The 17,824-nt window shown below is 47.6% G+C and overlaps 1 long non-coding RNA gene and 1 pseudogene across 2 annotated transcripts in view; both read right to left on the reverse strand.

Annotated features, from left to right (window-relative positions):
* Positions 1–17,824, reverse strand: part of LOC106634836 (uncharacterized) — a 136,424-nt gene that overhangs the window by 93,357 nt on the left and 25,243 nt on the right. The window lies entirely within an intron of this gene.
* LOC100968506 (ETS-related transcription factor Elf-2-like) lies at positions 734–4,882 on the reverse strand (annotated as a pseudogene).

Below are 17,824 nucleotides of genomic sequence, written 5' to 3' on the forward strand. Positions count from 1 at the left end.
GCACCCGCTGACCGGGTGCAGTTCATGGCCACCACCTCTAGCTACCTGTGATTGGAGATAACACAGTAATGAGGCCAGACTTCTTCAAGAATCCTTTGAGTTTCCTAACACACAGCTGTGCAGCCTGTGCTGCGTTACTTACCATAGCCCCAGCTCCAGCCCAGGAGGGCTCCCACCCGACTCTGTGGCAAGTTGGACGGAGCACCACAGTTGCAGTCACATGTCAAGCCATAACACTGGCAGAGCTCCTTGAGAAAGCTGCCTCCTCCGCCACAATGCACTCCTGCCTCAGTGCCTTGTGTGTAAGAGAAGAGCCAGGCAGAGGAGACGCTTCTGCCTTCATCCCAGGAGATGGGCTTGAACTGCATGGGTCCACTTAGACATGGATTTTCTTCCCTCTCTGCCACCCCCGAGACAGCAAAACCAACCCCTCCTCTTCCTCCTCCTCCTCGGCCTACTCGATGTGAAGATGAAGAGGATGAACACCTTTGTGATGATCCACTTCATGAACAGTAAATGTGTTTTTCCTTCCTTGTGATTTTCTTAATACCATTTTCTTTTCTCCAGCTTACTTTAAGAAAACAGTACATCATGCACATACAAAATATGTGTTAATTAAAGACTTTATGTTATCAGTAAGGCATCTGGATGACAGCAAGCTATTCATAGGGGAATCAAAAGTTATACTCAGATTTTCAGCTGTGCAGGGATCAGAGCCTCTACCCCCACACTGTTCAAGGGTCACCTGTATATCCACTTTATTTTTTTAATATTTATTTTTATGTCAACAGTTTTTGGGGAACAGGTGGTTTTTTTGTTACATGGATAAATTATTTAGTGGCGATTCCTGAGATTTCGGTGCACCTGTCACCTGAGCAGTGTCCCTTACCCCCCTCCCACCCTTCTTCCCAAGATCCTAGAGCCCATTATATCATTCTTATGCCTTTGCATCCTCATAGTTTAGCTTCCACTTATAAGTGAGAACATACGATTTTTTGTTTTCCATTCCTGAGTTACATCACTTAGGATAATGGCCTCCAGTTCCATCCAAGTTAGTGCAAAAGACATTGTTTCATTCCTTTGTATGGCTGAGTAGTATTCCATGGTGTATATATACCACATTTTCTTTATCCACTCGTTGGCTGATGGGCAGTTATGTTGGTTCCATATCTTTGCAATTGCAAATTGTATATGTACTTTATTTTTATTATTTTTTAAATTTCATTTCTAAATTTCAGAAAACCTACTTGAATACACTTTGAAACAACAGTCCAACAAAATAGAACAGACTTCAAATGTTGAATATACAAACTATTATAGTTCAAATCTGAACACTGGTACTTTCCCTCATAAACTTCAACTAAAACCAAAAAAAAAGAAAAGAAAGAAAGGAAGAAGGAAGGGAGGGAGGGAGGGAGGAAAGAAAAGAAGAATAGAAAAGGAAAAGAAAAGAAAGAAGGAAGGAAGGAAGCGAGAAAGAAAGAAAGAAAGAAAGCAAGCTAGCTCACTCCAGGTATTAGAGCTACCTAATAAAAAGTCATGCTGGTCCTGAACTTCCAAGTGACAGTAGAACTGAAACTGATATGTCTGCACAAATGCCAGGGCTAAGCGAGTGACACAGACATGTTATAGCAAAAGGCCAGGGCCAACTGTTAATTTGTCCACAATTAAGAAACACAGACTTAAACTACCATATAAAATCTTACATGTAAACTCTATAACAGTACTGTGCTAGGTACAAGATTTTAAAATTTTTTCATTTAATAAAAAAGCTTTACACAAACAAGCCATTAGTTTATTTCGAGAAAGAAAACCGAAAACTAGTCTAAGTCCTTTGTTTTAAATCAGCTTAAGCTATATGATCTATATATATATTTTAATCGCACTAGACCTTTTTTTGCTATCCTCTTTCTGAAGTTTTTGGATCCATTCTTCAATTCACATTCTAAAATACGTATATTAGGACAGTGTTCACATAGCACCAGTTGAGTACTGTGCAAACACAGTAATGATTGCTGGTACACACATAAAATGCATCAAAAATTGCTATATGTAACAATGAGGTCACCCATCCCAACCCCTCCCCACTGACACTGAAAACTATATAACCTCTTACAGAATGTTAGTGTTCAAAGTCTTAGTGTAACTTGATATCTTAGTGAGCTGCTTGGTCCCTTTCAATCCTTTTTCTTAGTGACGGGTTCAGTTGTTTTTCCTACTGGAAGAGGCAGTTTTCTGTCAGCATCTCAATACATAGTTTATTTCCCACTGAAACATGGGATAGGTAATTTATTTCCAGTAAGTTCGCTTGTTTTCTTACATGCATTAAACATGTTTTAAAGTCTTCTTTGACTTTTCTTGATGACTTCCCTTGCCAATGTTTATGTCAGTACTGCCACTAACAGCCTGAAGTCCATGGTGGGGCTGCTATTTTATTTCTCACATGTCACTAGTCCTTCTGTTTTCATAGTTACAGGAAGGGCAGTAGCTGAAGGCACACTGACAACCACTACATGGGTCACTGTCTTATTTCCATCAGCCAGTTTTTCTTCTACGAACTGCAAAGTTTCCACATCACGTTCTTGCTTTTTTGCCACTGCTTTTGATTTAACCTCCGGCCCCTGTATGACTACACCGATAACTCGAGGAGGAGTCTGCCCAGATGCCTGCTGAGGAGGCACTGATAGTCTCATTACGGCTGTACCATGGGCTATTGAAACAGGGGTAACTGCTCTCACAGCCAATGGGGCTCCAACAATGTGAATGCTTCCTGATCCAGTCAGATTTGACTTTGCAGTTGACACTGAGCGAGCTGTGTAGCTGGGATGGAAATAATTTGGGGACACTGCATGGTGATTTTGTTTCCGTTTTCGGTAGAAGCTGGCATCACAGTAGGGATTGCCTGAATGACTGCCTTTGGAGAGGTGGCTGTTGTTGGACTAGTGCTGATTATTAATGGTGCACCTGCATTATTTGACTGAACTGCCACAGCTGAAATTTTCTGGCCCAATGACGTCATTACAACAGGTACTTGCATTGCCACACGAACTGTCCTTGGAGCTGCTGTTGCTGATACAGATGCAGTGATAGCAGGAGACCTGGATGAAGCATCATGACCAGGGGAAGTGATACTCACAAATCTAGCCACACCCTTCTCTGCTCTGGAGCAGTTTATAGGGGATGAATTTCTTCCACCATGAACAGAGGATGCTGCTTTCAGGAGACTTTCTGCAGACAGTGACATTGTTCTAATAATTTTTCATCCATAGCTCCTGCTAAGTCTTCATTACAGTTTTCACTTTTTTATCGTCTATGACCACTATGTTTTTCGGCATATCCTTGAACTGATATACAAGCCTCTGTCCTTCAATCTTTGCAAGAATTCCCCTTTGGTAATAGTATCTCAAAGCTCGTCCCATGGTTTCAGCGTTCACGTCTGGTTTGTTCTTATGCTTTCCCCAAAGCTTAGAGACAGCTTTTGAATCCACCAGCTTGAATATGCCTTTTTCTCTCTGAGGCCATTTAATATACCGGGGACAAGTATTTTTATCTTGAAGTAGATCTAAAAGAAACTCCCACAAATAGGTTGTGTTTCCTTTTCCTTCTCTCAGTTTCTTTATACCTAACTCAGGAGATCCACTGGAAATTGGTGATTGCTGGGTCTTTGGTTTATGGCCAACTGTTTTCTTTTTCCTTGGTTCACAGCTATCTGGTGATGTAGGAATAGGAGAGGTATCCATTGGTTCAGACTCTTCAGTTGACGCCTCCACTGTAGTTTCTGTAATGACATCTGGCCTCATAGCAGCATGGATAAATTCTGGAGTTGATACCCAGGAGGGACAAATACTCCCACAGGACTTCTCGAATCCCTCAAGCAGGTAGGAGATTCCACATGAAGCAGGGCTTCAGCAGCTTCGACTGTCTTATCTGTACAGTGTACATTACTGCTGTGAGCAGATGCTTCCACCCCCGAGATGAGCAGATCCAGCTGGTTCGTGGGTCCCTCATGCAGAGACGTTGCCATGTTCATCCCGGGGCTGGAGCTGCTGCTTCACACTGACTGACACCGTGAGCAGCGGCGGCAGGGGAGGAGGTGGAACCCGCGGCCGGAGGCACACGCCGTGGGGTCGGTCAACACACACTCACGCACTTGCACACGCTCCAAGGCCCGGAAGGAAGCTGAGGCCGGCCCGCCTCCCGCCGCAGGGCTGAGGAATCCCGCCACCTAACGGCAGGGGCAGGGGCCACAGCTGGCAACGCCTACTTTAACAATAATCACTGGGGCCTGGAGCAGTGGCTCTCGCCTGTAATCCCAGCACTTTGGGAGGCCAAGGTGGGCAGATCACCTGAGGTCAGGAGTTCGAGTCCAGCCTGGCCAACATGGTGAAACCCCATCTCTACTAAAAATACAAAAATTAACTGGGCCTGGTTGTGTATGCCTGTAATCTCAGGTACTCAGGAGGCTGAGGCAGGAGAATCGCTTCAACCGGAAGGCAGAGGTTGCAGTGAGCCGGGATCATGCCACTGCATTCTAGCCTGGGCAACAGAGCAAGACCGTCTAAAAAAAGAAAAAATCATCAGGGAATACATTTTTTGCCATATGTATTGGGTGAATTAAGGAAAGGCTCCTTATGTGATAGTTCATTTATGCCTCACCATCACCTCCTAAGATAAGGAATAGCACACAATTTTCCAGAGGAAGAAATGAGGTTTAGAAGGAATGTAATTTTAAAGTCACATGACCAGCAGGTCCCAGACCCTGTATTGAAACCTGAGTATATCTGGCTTATGTTCTTCCTACCGCACATGCTATATCTTCCAGGAAGAAAAAAGTATTTACAGTGTCCTAAAAGGTCATCATAGTTGGAAAGGACCTTATGGATAATCCAGGCAGAAGTCTCTCCCTTTTTACATTAAGTTATATAAAGTCTTAAACGGAACTAAGGCTCAATTATGTTAACTGAAAGACGTTATCCCGTCGTGTGATCCAAGATGACCCTAGCGGTGCTCGGAACTTGCTTTGCCGGGCAGCAGCTGTTCGCCAGTCCCCTCCTTGGCCCCAAGCCCCCCGGTGACCGTCATATGGCCTCACACTTATCTCATGAGCTACATTGTTACAGATTTTAATAATGTAACATCCTTCTATGACGGATGTGCAAAAGCAGGCATCAGAAACCATTGACATTTATTATCATTGTCTGTTACTATCACTAGGAAAGTTGGAAGCTGTCGTTTTTAATGCAGATAAATCGGGTCTAAATGTCTGAACCCCCTTTACTCAAAGCTCTGCTGAAGTGAAGCACATATTAAATAGTGTTTCTAAATGACCATTGACCTGGCATTTCCCCAAAGATGGTTTTTTGTTATTTATTTTTAATTATGTCACATCTACGAAACACAATTTGCCAAAAGCAAGCACTTCAGCGACCTCTGAGTGCTGAGTTCTGATGGCACAGGAGGGAGCCCTGTAACAATTGTGTGTGTTTTCCATGATCCCAGAGGACTGCCCTTCAGCTCTGCAGAGAAGTCTCCTCTGCAGCATGAGGGGCCCACCAGCCTCGAGGCACAGAGGAGACCAGAGCACATCTACACTCAGGTCTGGTGCTCTGGCCAGAAGCAGAGGCTGCCAATTGTACTCAGCCATACTTAATTAAGTAATAGTTTTATGAGGTGGACGGCAATACCCCAGGGGCCAACTCAAGGCCACAGGATTTATTGAGCTCTAACTGCAAACTGACAGTCCCCAGCATGCACACAACAGAGTCTGTATTACGAGAAAGTTAGTGTTGCGAGAGAATTCTTTCCAGGGAAAGTGAGGTGCCCATTCTTCATTTGCTAGCAGGTTCTCTGCTCCGTGAAGCACCAGCACTTCCAACAGGAGCCTGGGTGGACACACCGTGCAGAATGAAAGATGGGGAGCAATGACCTGAAAGCATGCGTGGGGTTTGCCTGGTCAAGAGAGGCAGGAAGTGGTGGCTTCTAAAGAGGAAGCACCTTCACAAGCAATAACCAACAGCAGTGGGATTTCGGTGGGGGAACAACTGAGGACAAGACAGGTCAGGCAAGGGTGTGATAATTAACTATGGTTTCAAGAAGGAGAGGGCCAGAGCCAGTCACCTGTCCCCAGGTGTCACTGTAACTCCACCCCTCCATCAGCCAAATCAGCGCCAGGAAGCAGGAATGAGTGATGCAGGCAGCCGAAGGGGCCACTCACCCCTGGATCTCCGTATCTAGCTGTTTAGCTGTGGGGAACGTCATTGAACGTGGATTTTAAGACACACAAAATACTCCGCTGTAAATCCAAAGAAACACATTCGTAGACTTACAAGTTTACAGATTCTAGCCTATACAGGAGTCAGAAAGTCCATGAGAACCTGGAAGCACCTGCCTGTTTAGATTTTGTACTTCATCTTTTCTGCCGTCACCCTTGGGTAGCTCTCCCAGCAAGACCACTGGAAGAAAGACTGAACTTAAAGCAGTTGTTTCCTTGGAATACTTATAAAAATATGAAGGCTTTGTGTGTTTTTTTTAAAAATCTATAACATTGCAACCTGATTCAAAGCAAACACATAAAAAAACGCAAGGCTGATAGGTAAGAAAAAGACCTTAATGAGGGATCCTTAGAGATGTTCATGTATTGAAGCCAGTGGGTCAAGGCAGAGACTCTTTGAGGCCCTTGCAGGAACTGGTTAGTGCTGAGCATAGTGGCCATCCCTTCTAGCTTGCCCAGGGCAGTATCATTTTATCCTGCTGTCCCGGGGTCATCATTAACACCATCCCCTTTCAGGTTGAAAGGCATCCTGTAATCACAGAACTAGTTCAAACCAATTCAACCCTGTCAGTAACAAAATGTAATGAAATGTGAGCTGTTTTTCAGTGCAACAGACCCCCAGATTACAAGTCATATAATCTGAGTGTGCCAGATGAACTAAGCAAGCCCTATCCATGCTGGCCAGAACATAAAAGCCAACCACAGGTGGAACCAAAATATTCAGACTGCAGAACAGAGAGCAAATTAAGAAGCAAGAGGTGCCCTGTTTTGTTGCAGTACAGACTTTACAGCCAAGGGCCCATCATTGCCCCTTTGCATGACCCAGTTGGATCCCACCTTGCAGCATCTCCCTGTCTCCCCCATAGTTACCCTCTGCCTATAAAACCTGCCCCCAGACTTTGGCTGGGGGAGATGGATATGAGCGTCCTCTCCAGTCTCTTTGCCAGTCCATTCACAATAAGGCTTTTTCTTTTCTCAAAAGCCCATGCCATAGCATTGGTGTCTATGTGTGTTGGGAAGCAAGCCCATTGCTCAATGACGATCCCAGTTTGGACAACAAATTCTGTAGTCATCTGGAGCTGGGAATCAGTACTGGAGCTCTGACAGCTTCTCATCCTCCAGGTGAAGGCTCCAGCAACGACCACCAGCCTGGTGCCCTCGATTGGCCTTGGTTCCAAAGCGGGCAGTGGTGATTAACAGTCTGAGGCACACCAGAGGTCCGAAGCCATGTCAGCTCCTGTGCTGGCCTGAGTAGCCGTGTCTGCCCCACGTGACCGGGAAGTCAACCACTCAGCCTCCCTGGCATCTGACCCAGGCCCATCCGGATGGATGGCATCATGGTGATGGGAGGAAGCACTCCCTGCTTTGTGACCTGAAGGTCAAGACAGTGCTCTTTCCCAGCCCAGCTAAGGAGTCCTCTTTAACCTTGTAACAGCCATCAGCCTACTTGGTTGTCATGGAAACACAAACCAAAGATCCCTCTTTCTCATTAGGATCCCATCACATTCTGGCGTCTTAGGGAGAAGCTTTGGGAATAGCCAGGCGTCATGGTGGTGAGCACCTGCAGTCCCAGCTGACTCAGGAGGCTGAGGCAAGAGGATCGCCTGAGGCCAGGAGTTCTAGGCTGCAGTGAGCAATGATTGTGCCACTGCACTCCAGGCTGGGCAACAAAAAGAGACCCTATGTCTAAAAAGTAAATAAATAATTTAAATTTAAAAACTAACAAAGGAGTTTGTTGCTCTCTCGCATCATAGTCTAGATGAATGTTCTAGTTTGACAGGTGGTTCTGGGCCACGCAGTCATTCAGGGCCCCAGGCAGAGAGCATGTCTGCCATCTTTGGCCCATGACTTCCAGGGTAGCTGTGGTCATTGCCACTGTTGTCAGTAAGGAGGGAGCAGCGAGGATGGATGATGCACTCCCATTGTTTTATGGGCCCCAATATGGAAATGGCCCACATTATGGGAAGAATTTAGCTAAGTTGGCCCAAGTACTGCAGAGAGGACTGGGAGAGGTTGTACCTGGTTGGTATCCAGATCCCAGGTAGAATTTATTTTTATGAATGAGGGTTAGAGTGGATGTTGGCTTACAACTAGCATTTTCCATCACAAAGATGATACTTCCTTCCCCTCAGGCTGTTGCAACAAGTAGCTTACAGTAAATGTGCCCAGCACACACTGGTATTCAAGAAATGGGAACTCTTCCTCTTCCTATTTCTAACATGCTCTTGTCTGGTCTCGAGTCTGTAAATACCCACCCTATGCTGGTCATTTCCAAAATTACATGACTCCTTCTAAATTCTCCCCTGAGCTCCAGCTCTAAATATCCAGCTGACCCCTTGTCGTACCCACTTGGATATGTAATAGACATCTCAAATTTAGTATGTGCATACGTTGAAATTTATCAAATCATGCATTTTAAATATGTGTAGTTTATTGTGTGTCGATTATACCTCAATGAAATGGTTTTGAAATAATCGTATGGACAAAAAGGAGCACTTGCTTTTCCCCCTGAAAGAGACCCTTCCCCTGTTGCCATCATTTCAGCAAATGGCACCACACAGTTGCCCATTTCAAAACTTGAGGTCTCCTCCTTGGGTCCTGTCTCCTCCTTGGGTCCTTTCCCCTCCTTACTCCCACATTCAACCCGCGGCAGTCCTGTCTGTGCCATATCGCAGGCCACCTGCTTCTCCCCACTCATAGCCATGGCCCTGGCCGGGGCTGCCAGCATCTTATGCTCAGTTCCTGCAACAGCCTGCCTGCTGGGACCCTGTCTCCACACTTGCAGCCTTCCAGTCCCATCTCTGTGTGTGTATGTGGTGAGATATAAACAATATCAAATGTACTGTCTTAGCCATTCTTAAGAGTACAGTTCAGTGGCATTAAGCACATTCACTTGGTTGTCCAACCGTCACCATCATCCATCTCCAGGACTTTTTCATCTCCCCAGACTGAAACTCTGTCCCCATTAAACACCAGCTCGCCATTCCCTTCACTCCAGCCCCTGGCAGCCACCACTCTACTTTCTTTCTCAATGAATTTGACTACTCTGGATACCTCGTGTGAGTGGGATCACACAGCATTTGTCCTTTGGTGTCTGGCATATTTCAGTGAGCATGACGTTCGTGCATGTTGTAGTATGTGTCAGAATGTCCTCTTTTTTTGAAGACTAATAGTCCATTGTGTGGATAGACCACATTTTGTTTACTCATTCATCTGTCAATGGACATGGGTTGTTTCCACCTCTTGGCTATCGTGAATAACACTGCTATAAACATGGCAGGTAAGCAGCTGTTCGAGCCCCTGCTTTCCGTTCTTTTGAGTATCCTGAGAAGTGGAATTGCTGGATCTTATGGTAGTTCTAGGCTTAATTTTTTGAGAAACCACCATACAGTTTCCCAGCCACAGCTACCCCATGTTACATTCCTACTAACACTGCACAAGAGTCCCAGTTACTCCACACCTTCAACAACACTTGTTTTTGTGTTTTTGAGATGGAATCTCACTCTGTCGCCCAGGCTGGAGTGCAGTGGCGCGATCTCGGCTCACTGCAAGCTCCGCCTCCCGGGTTCACGCCATTCTCCTGCCTCAGACTCCCGAGTAGCTGGGACTACAAGCACCCGCCACCACACCTGGCTAATTTTTTGTATTTTTAGTAGAGACGGGGTTTCACCGTGTTAGCCAGGATGGTCTTGATCTCCTGACCTCGTGATCTGCTCACCTCGGCCTCCCAAAGTGCTGGGATTACAGGCGTGAGCCACCGCGCCCGGCCTGTTTTTTTTTTTTTTTTTTATGATAGCCATCCTGATGGGTATGAAATGGGATCTCATTGTGGTTTTGCCGTGCATTTCCCTAATGACTGGTGATGCTGAGCATTTCTTCATATGTTCATTGGTCATCTGTATGTCTTCTTCGGAGAAATATCTATTCAAGCCCCTTGATCATTTTTCAATTGTTTTGTTGCTGAGTTTTAGGTTTATCCTTTAAAACATAAATCAGATCTAGTCATCTCCCACTTCACCCTCTTATCATGGCTTTCCACTGCATTTAGAATGCAATCGGTCTCCTTCTCTGGTTACTAGCTACCTCCAAACCACCTCTCAGCACTTCCCTGCTGGCTCCCTGAGCAACCCCTAGGGCTCCTTTCTCTTCAGAGGCACCAAGCTCCTGCCCAGCTCTCCCTCCCAGCCCTGACCATCGCAGCACAAAGAGGTCTTCCCTGACTGCCTGAGCTATCCGCCTTAGGAAAAGGCCTGGCATTATTCTCGGTGCATCATCTTATTTATCACGACCTTACAATCTTGGCTGTTCTTATCACTTTGCTCTTTCACACCATCTCCCTTTTCACACAGCTCCTCAGTGCAGGTGTCTTGCCTGTCTCGCTTATGATACCTGATGTCTGCTCACAGCAGGCTGAAGTAAGTATGAGTTAAATGAATGAATTAATCTTCTATTACTCTCCTGTCACTATCACCACTACTTCTGCTCCTACCATTTCTACTATTTATTGAGAATCTCTATGTGCCAGGCACTGTGCTGGGCAACTTCACATACATTAATACCCTCAAAATCTCTGAAAATCAGGCACGTTGTCCAAACTGGGATCGTCATTTTCAGTCTCTGAAAATCAGGCAAAATCTCTGAAAATATGGAATGAGCATGCTCATTCCATAGATATGTCTCAGGTTATTAAGAAACATGTCTAAGGTGGCAGAGTATAATAGCAGAAAAATCCAAATCTTTCCACCTCCAGAGCTCATAGCTTTTTTTGATGCAGGAGCTCAAAATTGGCTTTCTGCTGTTTCGTGCAAAAGGAAAACTGACCAGGGAGATAGCAGAGGTCACCTTTAAACTGTCCGTTGTGGAAACCTCTGGAAATAAATGCTTACACCTGTGAGGACAGCTTGCCGCTGTGCCTCCCTATGTCCCCCTCCCTTATTCAACTCATCTGACCCTCTTCCAGCTCAAGCCCTGCCTCCTCCTCCAAGAAGCCCACCCAGCCCGTGGGTTCCCTCTCAGCCCACAGTGCTTCCTCCCTCCTTGGAGTCCCCTGAACCCCCAAGCCAGAGCTGCCTGGCTTGTCTCAGCATGGTCCCCGTCTGCTGACCAGCCACAGGGCTTAGCCTCAGCCTCCTCACCAGACTACAGACCTGAAAAGAGAAGAAACCCCTCCACATAAAGCCAAGCAAAGACCAGAAAGCAGAAGGAAGGGAGACCAGATTTGCCTGGACGACCTCTCCAACAGACTTGCGCTCGGTTGAAACTTCCTCACTGGTCTGTGCACACCAAGGAATGTTATTCTGCTTTAGGAAGGAAATTGGTCAAAAGCCCCGTGCTGATCAGTAGTGGGATTATGCCTGTGAACAGCCACTGTGCTCCAGCTGGGGCAACATAGCAAGACCCCATCTCATAAAAAAGGAAGGGAATCCTGTCACACATCTCAGCATGAGTGAACCTTAAGGATGTTATGCACAGATACAAGAAGACAGATACTATATCAGTCCACTCCAGGTTCCTGGAGTGGTCAAATCCACAGAAACAGAAAGTAGAATAGAGCTTGCCAGGGGCTGGAGAAGGGAAGATGGCGAGTTGGGGTTTAATGGGCAGAGTTTCTGTTTGGGACGAGGAGAAAGTCCTGATTCGGGTGGTGGTGATGGTTGCATAGCCATGTGAATGTACTTAATGCCAGTGCACTGCACACTTAAGAATGGTTAAAAGGGTGATGTTTATGGTATATATTTTACCATATAAATAATATACGCACGTGTGTGTGTATATATATATTTAAATGTCATGAGTGGAGTAGGGCTCAGCTGGCAGAGGTGCACCGCCTTGCTTGGTTTCCACTCCTCTTGAAAGAAGAGGTGCTCGCACCTGCACTATTCTTAGCGTCGGCACTGCTTTGCACCCCCCGGCTGGCCAGCGCGGGATGCGGGTGGGGAAATAGTCACTACAGTCCGGAGTCTCCCCACTCCCTCCCCAGGCCCATTTCCCCCACAAAGTTTCACTCCATTGTTCCTGGGCATCTCCAGGGGTGTCTAGTTTGAACAAGAAAAGGAATGTTCTGGATGGCTGGTCCTGGGCGCTCACCGGGAATGAACGTGAACCACTCTTTCGCACACAGGCCGCTCTGCGTCAGCCACTCTTGGGCTGCCCTGAAGTGATGTCCTGGTGGTCCGTGGAGCACGCAGGAAAGTCCAGCAGACAAACATCATCAAGGTCAGGCATTCTGTCCGCTGTATAAACCCATTTTCTCTAAAATACTTAATGTTAACTTAGGGAAAAAAAAAAAAAAAAACCAGAAAAGCTGCTTAAAGCCAGCCAACGTTCCAAGTCTCACAGAAGCGTGTGAAAATGCCCACGCTCAGTAGCCCTCTCCCCGCACACGCCCCGAGTCCGGGTCTCCCTCCTGTGTGAATACAGGGAAAGCGGGAGCGCGGTGAGGGGTCTGGTGCGGACCAGCCCCCGAGCAACAGAGGGCAGGGCCTGAGCTCCGGAAACCCAGCCTGTGCCGGGACGGCCCTAATTCCAGCGACGCTAGAGGGCGCCCGTGCCAAGCGCCCGCTCCCGGCAAGCCGCGTGCTCCCGGGTGGCTGCAACCGCGGGCTGAGGGGGCGGAGTCGTGGAAACACGTGCCACGGCCTGGAGGAACCTGCGGAGCGAAACGCTCAGTGAAACCAGCCAGTCACCAGAGCACAACTGCCGCGTCACTCCACTGACCACCCACCTACCTGTCATTCTGTTCCGCGTTGCCCTAGAAAAACACCATAGACTGTAGCTTATAAATGACAGAAATTCAGTTCTCATTGTTCCGGATGCTGAGAAGTATGAGATCAAGGCACCGGCAGATGCGGTGCCTGGCGCAGGTCCTCTTCCTGGTTCTTGCGGTCTTTTCAGGGCAACCTCACATGGTGGGAGGGGCCGAGGATCCCTCCGGGTCTCTTTTATAAGTCCATCAATCCCATTCAGGAGGGCTCTGCCCCACCACCTGTTTGTATTGTCTCCCAAAGGCCCCACCTCCTAAGACTATCACTTTGGGGGTCAGGATGTCAACATGTGACTTTGTGGAAAAGGGGGTGCGGCATGAACATTCAGTCCGTTGCACTGCAGTAGTCAGACTCGTGGAGACAGGAGGTAGAATGGTGGTGACAGGGGCTGCAGGAAGGGGGAATGGGGAGCTAGTGTTTCCTGGGGACAGAGTTTCAGTTTTGCAAGATGAAATGTTCTGAATATGGATGGTGGTGACGGCTGTGCACCATTGTGAGTATACTTAATGCCACACTGAACTGCACACTTAAAAATGTTTAAGGGCGGGGTGTGGTGGCTCACGCCTGTAATCCCAACACTCTGGGAGGCTGGGGCTGGGGGTGGATCACTTGAGGTCAGGAGTTTGAGACCAGCCTGGTCAACATGGTGAAACCCCGTCTCTACTAAAAATACAAAAATTAGCTGGGTGTGGTGGCACAAGCCTGTAATCCTGGCTACTTCGGAGGCTGAGGCACGAGAATCACTTGAACCCAAGAGGCGGAGGTTGCAATGAGGTGAGATTGCACCACAGCACTCCAGCCTGGGCAACATAATGAGACTCTATCTCAAAAAAAAAAAAAAAAAAAAAAGTTAAGATGGTAGATTTTATGTTATGTGTATTTTAACACAATAAAAAATCAAAGGTAGCTAATTCCCATTCTGCCCCAATTTCAGAGAAACACGTGGGCGAAGACAGGGAGGGGTGACTGTCAGTGCTGCCCGGGCCCTGCTGCCTTCCAGATCTCTGGCACCAGGGCTCTTTCTAGCTCCCTCCCCAGAAGAGGACATCAGCGACTTGCACAGGCCCCTTCCTGTGCCTGCCTGAACTGCTGGGGGCAATGGTTGTGGAGAGAATCCAGTGTGTGGGCAGAGAGCAGGCAGCGTGCCCCCTTCCCATTCTGCTCCAGCATATCACTCTTGTTGCAACACAGGATGAGTGTTCCCACATTTTGTTTAATATTCACACGCTATAGAGTGCTTCCTCCAGCTCCTCAGTCTTCAGGACAGCCTGGATTCCAGGACTGGTGGTGAGAAGCAGCAGAAATAACAAGCATCCCTGGCCCAGCTCGCTGGCCCCTGGTTGCTTTAGGGAGTCCTGTGCCTTCTCTGAGCAGCAAGTCCCTCATTGAAAATGAGAGGGTTGGACAAGACGATCCCTGAGAAGCCTTGGAGTGCCAGCTTTCTGAGAACTGGCCTGGCACAAATGCCCCATTTAGTACACACGAAGCCAAAACAGAGAGGAACAGAGTCCCAGCAGGAGGAGTCAGCGAGCCGGCCCAGAGCACGCTTCTTAGAAAAGGACACGCTCAGGGACAAGGGCACCATGACCTTCCCAAAGGCACAAAGGGCACAGGGCTCTGCATCTCCTGTTTGTTCCCGGTAGAACATCTCGCTGTCCCGGGAGAATATATGAGGAGTGCATAAATATACAGCCCCGCACTGCTTCCTGGGCTCTTGTGTGATTCCAGGGCCTGTTCTCCAGCAGCTGTGAGCACCCACCCAGACCCCACTGGCCTGGGGACGGCCATTGAGCCAGTCCCACCTGTGAGCCCTTCAGCGATTCTCTGGCCCCCAGCCCCACCTGTCTGTCCACTTTTCCTGGCAGGCTGGTTAGGGGATAAAGCAGATGCACGGGACACTTTACTTGCCCCTTTCCCGTCCACCCCAGTTCAACCCTCCAGGTTACCCTCCGGCAGCAGAGCCACCCCTGCCCAGGACGCGCACTGCCTTCCATTAGGCAACAGTTTCATGAGGCATTTGCCATCCTCAAGAGGCTGACGTGACAGTGCCTGATTCACAGAGGCTTCCCTCTGACCCAGGTCTAGCTGGCTCCCCAGTGGGACACCCCAGGGCCTTTCCTGGCCCAGATCTGCCGCTCTGGGCTGTCCTGAGTGAGGAACACCTGAATAAGCCACAACATCAAGGAAAGGACCATGAGGATGGGAGCACCCGGAAGCAAGCCCCTCCCTGAGCCTTGGAAACCCCGTGACTCCTATTTTCCATGTCATTTTCTCCATCACGGAATGAACACTTAGAAACTGGAAGCTCGTGAGCAGAATGACTCCGTCCTAGAGCCTGAAGGAGTGCATCAGGGCTGGGTCCTCCCCTGCAGCATAGCTTCTAAACCAACGATTGATATCTTCATTTACCAGCACGATAAAAAAGGAATTCGTTTTCTTAGAAGCTGTGCCTGTCACTCTGCTCAGAAACAGTCCAAGCAGCCATTCCAAGTGCGGCCTTCAGCCCATGCCAAACTTAGATCAACTGCAGGCTTGGAGCTTTCTGAGGCGAGAATGGAAGTATGTGTGCTGCAGTGGTGTGTGTGGGTGTGCAATCGTGTTTGTAGGTAGCATTTACACACACCCACCGTGGGCATGTACATGTGTCTCCCTGTGCCAGTATGCTGAGAGCTTCGGGACATGGCAGGCACTCCACATGCAGGGGATGGAAAAGCCATCACATTTATTGTCTGTCCTTGTGCGGTATTTAAAATACAACTGAGAATGTGTGCAGATTTTTAAATGTTACTGGACCACTTGGGTTTTTTTTGAGACCGGGCTGACTCTGAGCCAGACTGCATCTGTCTGCGTTGAAAGGGACCATTCTTTCCCTCCTGCTCCCGCCCTGCCCCCTCCACACACACCCTCCTTCATGTGAAACCCGAGCATTTCCTTTCCTGTAAGCCTTCTTCTAGAAGCCTGTGCTCAGCACAGGGGCCAAGCCCTGCGGCTCAGGCAGGCCCACGTGACTCTTGAACTGCAGACTCAAGTCCCAAGGTGGGAAACCGTTTGTCAACGGCCCCCAGATTTACAACCACGAGGCCAGGCTGGTCTTGGGGTGCAAAGCCATTGTTCAAACCATCAGTCATGCAAGGAGTTCCTAGGATTTTTTATTTTCCCCTCCAAAAAGCTCTCTTCAGCTTTGAAGAAATGCTGTTTCCTCCTCTGGTTACTTCTGCCTGATGAGAATGCTGATCTGGGGATCCAAGTAAAGGGTGGACCACAGAGCACCTTGTCTCTGTGTAAAAGGACACCCCTGTTACTCAGCGTGCCTGAAAGTGCCTGAGTGTTTCCCAGTCCTCATCAGTGTAATCTTAAGCTAGAAGTTCCCCTTGGGCAATGCATCAGGTCTTCCACTTTTTTTCCAATAGACACCATGGGCCACACTTCCTAAAATACATGTTTTTAAATCTTCTACTTTTTTTGAAAAACAATTTTGAATCATTAAAGAAATTTTTGAAAATAGCTTTCTATAACCCACAACACCTCTTTGTGAACCCCACGATTTTCATTTGTTGAAATTTTCCGATTCTGACCATGGGAATGTGTGTCTTACCAAATTTCAACCAGACATCCAGTGTTTCCACCTAACATGCCATTTAAAGCCACTTCCATATTCAATTCAGTCTGCGCAATTCTAGTTCCAAACGCTCGGTTTCTGTTCCATTCAGAGAATGTGCTGAGATTTCTTCTGTCATTCCCTTATTCCTGGACATTTAGGTGCAACAAGTGTAGACGGGTTGTTTTTTCCACTGAATCATTTCCTTCAGATGAATTTCCACCAGCGAGATGATTGGATCCACTGGTATAATCATTTGCAAGACTTGATGTATTTCAAATTACTTCCCAAAAAGCTTTTAACTACTTACAATGCCACCAAGAGCTAGCACAATTTTTTTTATTGTGAAATTGCCAGGAATTAAATTAGCTTTTCTTGACTTAGCAGATAAAAATTGACAATCTCAAAAGGTTCATTTTCATTTCTTTAATGACTGGTGAAGGTTTTATTGTTTTGCTTTTGTTCCCCCCCACCCCTCAAACTCTGTGCCTGTTTAAATGTATCCTGTGGGTACATCTTCATCCTTCCTCTCTCAAATCCTACTGCAAACCAAAGGATGCAGATGGGGGTTGTAGTGAAAGGGAGCTGGGGTCATCAGAATGGCCTATAGGTTAACCTCCCCATACAAATTACAATGGAGACCTCCCTAGCTATGAGAACATGGGAGACTCAGCCAGGAGATAGGGTGGGGGTGTGCAAAGAAGTCATTGGCAGAAAGAGTGATGGTGGTAGCGTATTTCTTCCCTTTTCTGGGTGATGGTGGGCTTTCTGTGCTGACACCTGCTTTATCCTGGGCCTACTGCCTTCCATGGGACTCTCACATCCCGGAGGCTTAGTGTCCCTTCCTAACCACAGGGATCCAGCACTTAAGCTCACTCTATACAGCTGTTTTGCCTTCAAAGACTAGTACTTCTAATACACACTCTCCACTTTCTCTCCACACTTTCGCTCCAATAGTGGCGTTGGCTTTGCAAAGTCTTTCTTCCTTGTGAAAGGGAGCTTCAGGGCCATGGGCCAAAGCCTCCAGGGGCTCCGCTTTGGGAATCTGATGGAAAGCAGGCATACATCCCATATCAGCCACTGCAGCCACCAGGGACGCTGCAGGGATGTTCTGTGTTGCCCTGGTGAAGACGCTGATGCCTAGTCAACGCCTTGGGATGGCTCTTCTTGAGGCCCGCCAGCACTGATGTT

Source organism: Pan paniscus, chromosome 5, assembly GCF_029289425.2.
Source record: "Pan paniscus chromosome 5, NHGRI_mPanPan1-v2.0_pri, whole genome shotgun sequence".
Taxonomy (NCBI): domain Eukaryota; kingdom Metazoa; phylum Chordata; class Mammalia; order Primates; family Hominidae; genus Pan; species Pan paniscus.